Source organism: Prionailurus bengalensis, chromosome D3 (genome assembly GCF_016509475.1).
Source record: "Prionailurus bengalensis isolate Pbe53 chromosome D3, Fcat_Pben_1.1_paternal_pri, whole genome shotgun sequence".
Classification (NCBI taxonomy): domain Eukaryota; kingdom Metazoa; phylum Chordata; class Mammalia; order Carnivora; family Felidae; genus Prionailurus; species Prionailurus bengalensis.
The window spans coordinates 50683545-50692835 of record NC_057356.1 but is presented as its reverse complement, the minus strand read 5'-3'; positions in this window follow the sequence as shown (position 1 = coordinate 50692835).

Below are 9291 nucleotides of genomic sequence, written 5' to 3'. Positions count from 1 at the left end.
TTTCCAGCTGTCTACATGTACCTTTTTATAGTTGTCAACTTCACTATTCCTTTTAGAAAAAGGAAGGGAGTCCAGCTGCCCTGATTCATAGTTCCTCAGGCTTCACCCCAGGAATTTCTCTGCTCTGGCCAAGACTGAAAATGACTTGAGGGCCTTATGCCAGTAGCCTGTTAGTGAGCATAAATGATAACCCTAGAGATATCATCTTCAATGGTCCAGGTGCCAGGAGGGTTTGCTTTATGTATAAGTGACATAGATATTGGCCCATATTGTATGATTTCAAAGGAATTAAAAATGACCTTTTGGGATTTCCTGAATCTCTTCTGCATATTTTCTGATCACAGAAATTTTTCATAGAAGGAATAAAAACTCAGAGACAATAACTAAAGAATCGTGGTTGGAAACAAGCATGTCTACTTAAATTCACATTCTGGTCATTTTACATATATGGGTCATATAATGACGTGTGGATATAACAGATTATATACCATACAATGGAACCTCTCCCTAATAACATGTATTGCTGTGGGAGGGGGAAAACACAACAAGGTTCCCACATCTCTGGGCTGGAGAAAACGTGGGGGAAGAAAGCAAATATCACATTGGGAAATAAGGAAAGGATGGGACAGAGGGGAGGATGAAGACAGGCATAAAGAGGGGAAATTAGGAGCATGGAAAACAGATTCGGCCTTTGTGAGATGATAGGAAGGACTTGTCAGTCTTTGACCCGTTCCTGATAAAGAGCTCCTGAAACCCTTGCAATTTCTTGTGATAAGAGCACTAGGAGCATCTTTGGTTCTAATATTTGATACTTGGTCCTTGACCCCAGGTTCCTGATAAAGAGCTCCTGAAATCCTTGCAATTTCCGGGGTGATAGGAATGTCTTTTGTTCTAATGAGTTGACTCTGGATGGGCTCCCAGATGGCTCCTGGATGAGGAATGGTCACTGGAAAGACTAAACCATGCTTAGAAGCTTAGAATTTTCATCCACCTCCCCCCTTCTCGGGAAAAAGGAGAAGAGCTGAAAATGGAGTTAGTGATCATCATGCATGGGTAATGAAGCTTCCATAAAATCCTCAACAGATAGGCTTTGGGAAGCTTCCAGGTTGGCAAACACATCCATACTGAGAAGGTGATGTACCCAACTCCCTTAGAGACAGAAGTTCTTGCTCTCAGGACCCTCCCAGACCTCTACCTATGTATCCTCTCCTCTGGCTGCTCATCTACATATGCATCCTTTATAACACCCTTTAATAAACTGGTAATTTTAAGTGTTTCCCTAAGCTCTGTGAGCCTCCCTATCTAGCAAATTAATAAAACCCAAGTAGGGAGTCATGGGAACCTTCAATTTGTTACCAAGCCGGACAGCAGTAGTGACTAGCCTGGGGAACTATTCCTTATGATTGGCGTCTGAAATGGGGAAGGTCTCATGGAACTAAGCCTTTAGTTGTGGGATCTGATGCTATCTCCATGGAGAGACCATCTCAGTGTCAGAACTGAGTTAAATCATAGGATATCTAGCTGGTGTTGTAGAGAACTGCTTGGTGTTGGACCACACATTTGGTGACCAGAAGTGTCAGAAGTGTTCTGTGTAAGTAGTAAAGAGTAAAAGCTTGGATGAAATGGCCCATAGAATCAGATCTGAGAGTTGCAATTTGGGAAGTCATTGCACTCTCACTAATAGGTCAGGTATACATGTTGTCCACAGAACAGATGTGGAATGAAAGAAAAAACAATGGACCCAGCACCGAGTCTTAGAAAAGGGACTTTTTCTAAGATGGCAATGGGACTCCTTCTGAGAAAGTCTGAATGAGAATGAACTTTCAAGAAATCAAGGGCAAAGAGAGAGGGCATAATCTCTTCTTTAAAAAAAACAGCAAGTAAAGAAACCTCAGTGTCTGGTGTCTCTGAAAACCCCACAGCAATGCCCATGAGTGAAAGAGCATAAAACATCCACTGTGGTTGACATAATCAAATCTATGGCATTCGTTTGGAACTTAACAACCCCTTAACCTTTCCTTCTTTCCTTAGGCACCTTTCTATATAGACGTCTAAAACCTAGGTTGCAAGATGGCATTCCACGGTAGGGTAAAATGCACAGCCTTTTACCCGCTGCAAAAGTTCTGCTGCTGATGGCTGGCCCAAGTTGGTGGAGAGGAGGAATTTTGAATGAACTTCTGAATATTAATTACATGGTACTGGACATAATGATTATTGATCAAGGGTGAAAGGGGCTTGAGGGCAATATGCTGTCTGAAAGTGATCACTGGATCTGCCCTAGATTTCACCCAAGGGATCGGACACAACTAACCCAACAGTAAAGATATTAAGTGGATGTTATCAGGAAAGAGCAACACTGCTTACTCTCCCACTCTAAAACTCTGATTTTTTAACATAACAGCAACAACTACTTTGGTCTCAGGCTTTGATGCTGACAATTCATTGCTACTCTTTTTCTCTATGCAGTTAATGGAAGCCCACTTAAGGACAGACTAGACCTCTCTAAAAGAAAGGCAGCTGTGGTTCACATGATGCAGTTCTCAGAGAGAAAAGAAGACATAGGTAATAACCCTGTGCATCATCTTGTTGGGGTTGAGTAATATATGGAAAGAGAAATGCCCTCTTCAAGGCAGGCAAAAAGAAGCAGAGGGAAAAGGGATGGAAGGACTCATTCTAGGGGTGTCATGGTGAAAATACACATTATGAAAGGCACTGTGGAGATTAAATGTGTATCACACTATACCCTTTGAATTAATAAGGACATTTTTGTACCAGCTTTGGTTCCCGTGTTTACCACAGTTCATCTATTGCAGCCAGCTGCACGGTTAGAAGACTAAAGAAGGTTTAATTTCAGACATTTGGGAAAGAGCGTACTAGAGTATTTGCAATAAATAGGTAGCTTGACATAAAACTCAAATTCCCTTGAGGCACCTGGGTGGCTCAGTTGTTTAGGCATCCGACTCTTGATTTTGGCTCAGGTCATGATCTCGCAATTCGTGAGTTTGAGCCCTGCGTTGTGCTCTGCACTGACAGTGTGGAGCCTGCTTGGGATTCTCTTCCTTCCTCTCTCTCCGGCCCTCCCATTCTCTCTCTGTTTCTCAAAAATAAAAAAATAGAAAAAAAATAATAAAAAACTCAAATCCCCATGCATCTCAGGACAGTGCTTTTAAAGAACAGAAATAGCCCAGAGGATGCTTTCTCTTCTCCCAAGTTTTGAAATTATAAAACTTTTAGGTCTGGAAAAACATTTCCTAAACATTTCAGACTATGAGTGTGAGTCCATTATGTCTGCTCCAAGCCACATAGGCTAATCTTGTCACGAGGCTTCTGCTCACTTGTTTTTGTGTTCAGCCTGACAACCATGAACTGGCTGAAACTCGAGTCCCATATTTACCTGCTGTACTTGCCCAGCTTCTTGTCAATCTGTACTCCTACCCGGGCCACCACTGCCATCCAGCCTTCCTGCTCCCATTTTGCCTCAACAGCCTACTACCTACTAATTACAGAAGCCACTCATAGGACAGCATGAGTCAGAAGCTTCATCTCTAGCCACAGCTTCTGTCCTGGCCATCTATACCTGTGAATAGAAGAACTGCATGCTTATGGCCGCAGGTTCTCTTAGATTTGTACAAGTCTACCATACAGATGAATTGAAAAAGTTCAATCCTATCTGATTTCTAGAGGGATACAACCTAATCACATTTTTCCTGAACCAATTATCTTTTCACTAAGGCAGGAATCGGATTCTTTGCCAGTGGGCTTAACATTTTCTGCCAAAAAGTATTTTTTTTCTCATTCCACATAAATCCTAAAAGCAAACCCTGATTTTTCTTTGCAGACTCAGATTCATTGATCATGTGACATCGTCTATTACTGGCAGTGCTATTATAAACAATGACTGACATGAAGCGAATCACTCGATCTGATAGGTGCTAGTTGAGTGAGGTGATAATTCACCTTTGTTGGACCCCTGAATTTCCATTGCTTTAGGTGAGATATGTTATACACTTTATCTAAGCAGGAACACAGCCATAGAGGCAATTTGTGGGTTTTGTTGATGTTTTGAAACAGCACTGGCACTTTTCAAGACTTAATCGGAAAAACCGAAAGCTCTTGTTTTAATCAGATGGGAATTCATTTCCCCTCATTGGCACAAAACATAGTTGATGTATCTTTAAATAAAAGTTGGTGATTTCCTTTCACTTCCTGTTTCTACTTGTAAATATAGATTCAATCAGATTATTACCATGACAAATTTGAATCTACGCTAATGTCTTCACCTGGCAAATATCCTTTACCAAGAAAACTTGGCTAATATCACTCATTTCACTATCACACCTTGTTCTAACACATGTAGGTTGCATATGAATAAATTCTTGCTCTCAAGATATAGCATAATGACTTTATTTATATATATTATGAAATGATTACCATAAGAAGTTAAATCCATTATCTCATATAGACACACACAAAAAAGAAAAAGAATGTTTTTTTCTTACAATGAGCATTCTTAGGATCTACTCTCTTAATAACTTTCAAATGCACCATGTAGAAGTGTTAACTATGGTTATCACATCATACATTACAACCCCAGTACTTGTTTATTTTATAGTTAGAAGTTTGTACTTTTTGACCACTTTTATCCAACTCATCCAACAGTTTCTTAAGGCATAAAAAATATTAATACACACTTTGGGTCAAATGCAGATATGAATATACACATAGGATGACATTTTGGTTTCATAACATTTATTCCATCTATAAACCTCAAGACACCGTGGGCAATGAGTTTTAAACAAGTTAAACAATAGTCAAATGTTCATTTGGATACTTTTTTTTCCCTTACAAATCTTCACTAGATTATTTCCTAAAGAGCAGTGGATGAAGACTTTTCCATTCCATTTAGATGTTACCCAATGAGAATTTCTGTGGCTTGTATGAAACTTAAGACCAGTCCATGCATTGGATCAGACTGACGATGGTCAAAGGCAACAAAAAAGTTGACCAGAAAGTGTGTTTTCCACAGGTGAGCCATGAGAAGGGTGTGTGCATGTGCAGCCTCAGCCACAGTGTTGGCTGTCACATTGGTGCAGTGCCTGATCCCGTAGCGGATGTGACTTGAAAAGCCACAGTAAGTGGCCCAGACCTAAAATGAATCTTTCACCTATTAGTCACAGTCTAAAAAACCCACTCTTTTGGGAATAGTTCACTTAAATTAACCCCTATGATTTTTTAATAGCCCCTCTTAAAAATGCAAATTTCTCTGGCAGGGATAAAACCTCATGTCACTGACACTTCAGAAAAAGTGAGTTTATCTAACACTGCTTGTCCTGACAGGGGAAACATGGAGGCAACAGTAGGTCACTAGCTGTCACAGGAGCATAAGTAGACTAGACAATGAAAAGCAGTACAAAAGCTGAAGATAAACTTTGCTAGCTTCACAGTTTTTCCCAAGATGGCCCTATTCAGCTGAATACGTCTCTGAGGAAAGATCACAAACTGCAACTTGTCTCAGCCTATTTTTCTTTCATAAAACTATGTTCTGTCTTGACTTCTGGGCAAGTCTATCCATGATTCCGAAACCCTAGTTGGTCTTAAATGTACCCCAAGCTTTGGGTCAGAGCAAATGGATGTGAATACCAACTTTGCCACCTGAAGACAGTATGATTTTGAACAAATTCTTCAGCCTTCCCGAACTCCAATTTCCTCAGGGATACTAATATCAACCTCTCTGGGTTCTTGTGAGGATTAAATAAAATGATGCCTATAAAGGGCTTAGCAGAGAGCCTAGAGAAGCTACTGGGAACAGAAGTAGCTACTAGATTTATCAGGGTCATGGATGGAGTGGGGAACAGGACAATGCAAGTGGTCAGGTCAGTGGCCGGTAAAATAAAGAAGAGAAAGAGGTTGAACAGACCCTTGAAAGAGGAGCAAAGATGTAAATCAGTCTTATTCATGGTGTTTGTCTTGTCTTAGGATCAATCACAGTACTGAAAATACTCTGCCTGTCTTCCCACATCCAAGAGCATCCCTGAAATTTCTTAATGGCAGACAACATTAAAGAGGCTGACCCCAACATGCCATGCAAGCTAATGGACCAACTGGAACATTCTGCTATTGAAATAACTGTATGTGGTGTTTTCCTCCCCACCCTCTTCTCTTCACCATGGAGATAATTGCTTTGGAATAATCTATCCGCAGTCCCTATCCCTCACATCACTACCACAAGTACCACAAGCCCAAACACCACTTCCAATTACTTTTTAATGTAATTTAACCAAAAAATGAGGACTGAAGTAATCAGAAGACACATAAGAACATCACATCAAAATAAAGGCCTCACACATTTGATTAATAAAAAATTAATTCATCCAAATTATAAGGAATCCAGACATAAAATCATGGTTAATTTATATTTGCGTGGACTTGGAAATCTATGGACAGATTCTGCTTTAAACAAATATGCAATTAGAAATTTCAGTTAAGCCACAGCATGATGAATTTTAATAATGTTCTAATTTATATATCTCTGTGTTTTTTCATGTGGATACAAATGAAAAATATTAATAATTTTCACCAAGATATGTTTTTAAAAAGAAGGATCATTCTAAGAATCAATGTCCTAAGGACAATTTTGAGATAGAAATATTTAAGCAGTAAATTATGTAGATGGCACAAAAGTGGTAGTGTCTGTTTCTGATGACCATGATGTATAATACCAGACCAACAGCTTGTTGCTGAGGGTGGTCAGAAGCTTAGGGACCCAGGAAGTTTCTATTTCACAGAGAGATTGACATGATAATCATATATAAATTGACACTAATTGAAGTAGTGATTATCTTTTCATTTGGTTTTGCAGTAGCTTATTTTCCTTCTTCCTGTCTCTACCTATTTAATTCCATCTTCATACCGTGATCACACTAATTTTCCAATAATGCATCTCCAACAAGTTTATTTCCTGTTCAAAAAACTTTGAGTGTCACCTATATAATATTGCTTCAATCTACCTGCCTTGTCCCAAATACACAAATACACTCAGCTGTCAAGAGCATTTAAATGACTCATTCTTCTTCATTGCCACCCCACCCCCATTCTAGGATACTCTCTGTAGCTCCTACTTCCACTGAGTAAAGTTGAACGGAAAGACAGTACAAAAAAGTAATTACTAGTGTAGTTCCTGGTGTTAGACACCCTTGAGATCACACAGTGGTTCTACCTGATTATTTTCTTTCCATCTTGAAGACAAAAGTTACAAAAAAAAGACTTTATCACTTCTTACAAACATAAACTTGGACAAGTGGTAACCTCTGTATCTATGCATTCAAAATAATAACTTCTACTATTTATATGATTGCAGGGAGGATAAGTGAGCTATTTCATGCAAAGCTCTTGGTATAATGCCTGGCACATGGTAAGTTTTCTACTGATGTCAACCTTTGGTAATTCTATTTTTACTCTATTTTTTTAATTTTTTTTAATTTTTTTTTTGAGAGAGAGAGAGAGCATGAGTGGGGTTGAGGAAGAGAGAGAGGGAGACACAGAATCTGAAGTAGGCTCTAGGCTCTGAGCTGTCAGCACAGAGCCCGATGAGACCACGAGATCATGACCTGAGCTGAAGTCAGACGCTTCACCAACTGAGCCACCCAGGCGTCCCTTTACTCTAATTATTTATTTTGAAGCCCCCCTCCCCCACCTAAATCTTCACTCACAACAGTTAACTTACTCTTCCTCAAAGTGGTATGTGAACCTGTATCATGAGAGGTAGACAAAGAAGCATGGTTGTCAGATTGAAGAGTTTAAACATTTTATTTTATTGGGAGTAATTGAGTTTTCTGGTAAAAAAAAAGGGCCATAAACAAATCTGTAATGTTTAAAGACAATATTTAAAGCAGTGTATAAGGTATAGGAGAACAAAAAGAGATGAAATGAAGGCACACCAGTTAAGAGGTCAATAGAAAATTGCAGTAAAATGTAATTTATATCTATCTGTTTGGCAGTGACAGAAGACATTGGAGAAGGATATAAAATATAGAAGTGAGGCAGAAAGAATAACATAATTCCTATGTTCCAAGCTTGAATAAAAACAAAATATCAGAGGATAAGGTGATGGGTGTGTACTTCATTGTGTTAAACTTCAGGAACCTCAGATTATCTATAATGGAGATGTGCAGCCAGCAATTGGAAACAGGATTCTACATCAGAAGAAATAAATCAGTGCCAGAAACAAAATGTCACATGTATATATTGTTTGAAGCCATAGAATTGAACAAAGTCGCTGAAAACACTATAGTGTTCTGCTGAGGTAATCCAAGGCACTGGTTAAGAGGATCCAGTGTCTCAGTCAGAGAGACTGTAAAAACAAGCAGAAAAGCAAAGTGTATGAAGACAAGAGAAAAGAGATTATACAAGAACGTGTGGCAGAAACTTGGACCTGAATGTCTAAACCAGTGTTTCTTCTTTGTGGGCCCACATTTCCTCTCCCTGCCTCACAGTTTAATGTAGCCATAAAACTGGATTCTAGATAATGGAATTTGAGCCAATTGGTATACACAACTTCCACACCTGAGGCATAAAACCTGCCACTTGTGTTTCTCTAGGTTTGCGCAACTGAATGACAAGTCTGAGAGCAATCTAGACAACTTGTTGAAGATGATGAAGTGTTGAAGACAACAGAGCTACTCTCAAACTGGGACCCAGAATGAAAGTGTGGAGCTGATCACACCAGTCCCAGATCCCCACCTGGATGCCCATGGGTCCACAAAAGCCCACTAAATACTTCTATTTAGCTGCACCTGTAGTTGTACGGTTTCTTAGTCACAGCAGTGAACCTTCCATAAATGATACTGAAAGGCCATTTACAAGTCCTGACTGAAGAAGATGAGGGCTGAGAGGCCTGGAGATTTAAGGTTCTTCAGGAAACAGTTTCAAGAGAGTGAAGAGAAGAAACCTCTGTTTTTGCAAGTTCAAGAGTGATTGGGAAATGTAGAAATGGAAGCAATGAATGCAATTTTGGGGATGGGGAAAGATTCCTGCTAAATAAAAAGTAACAGATGGTACAAAATCCTGAGCAGAACACAGGGTGAGAAAGGCTTTGATAATTGGACGGTTTCACTTTGGGAATCCCTAGTCATCCCATAGATATTTCTGGAGTGGCTACCATGTGTCTGATGTTAGGAATACAGATATATTTGGGGAAAAGAAACACACAAATAATTATAGATTGTTAAGTTCTATGAGTGAAATGATCCGGTAAGTAATTTAAAGAGAACTAAGGGACTATGGAGAAAATCA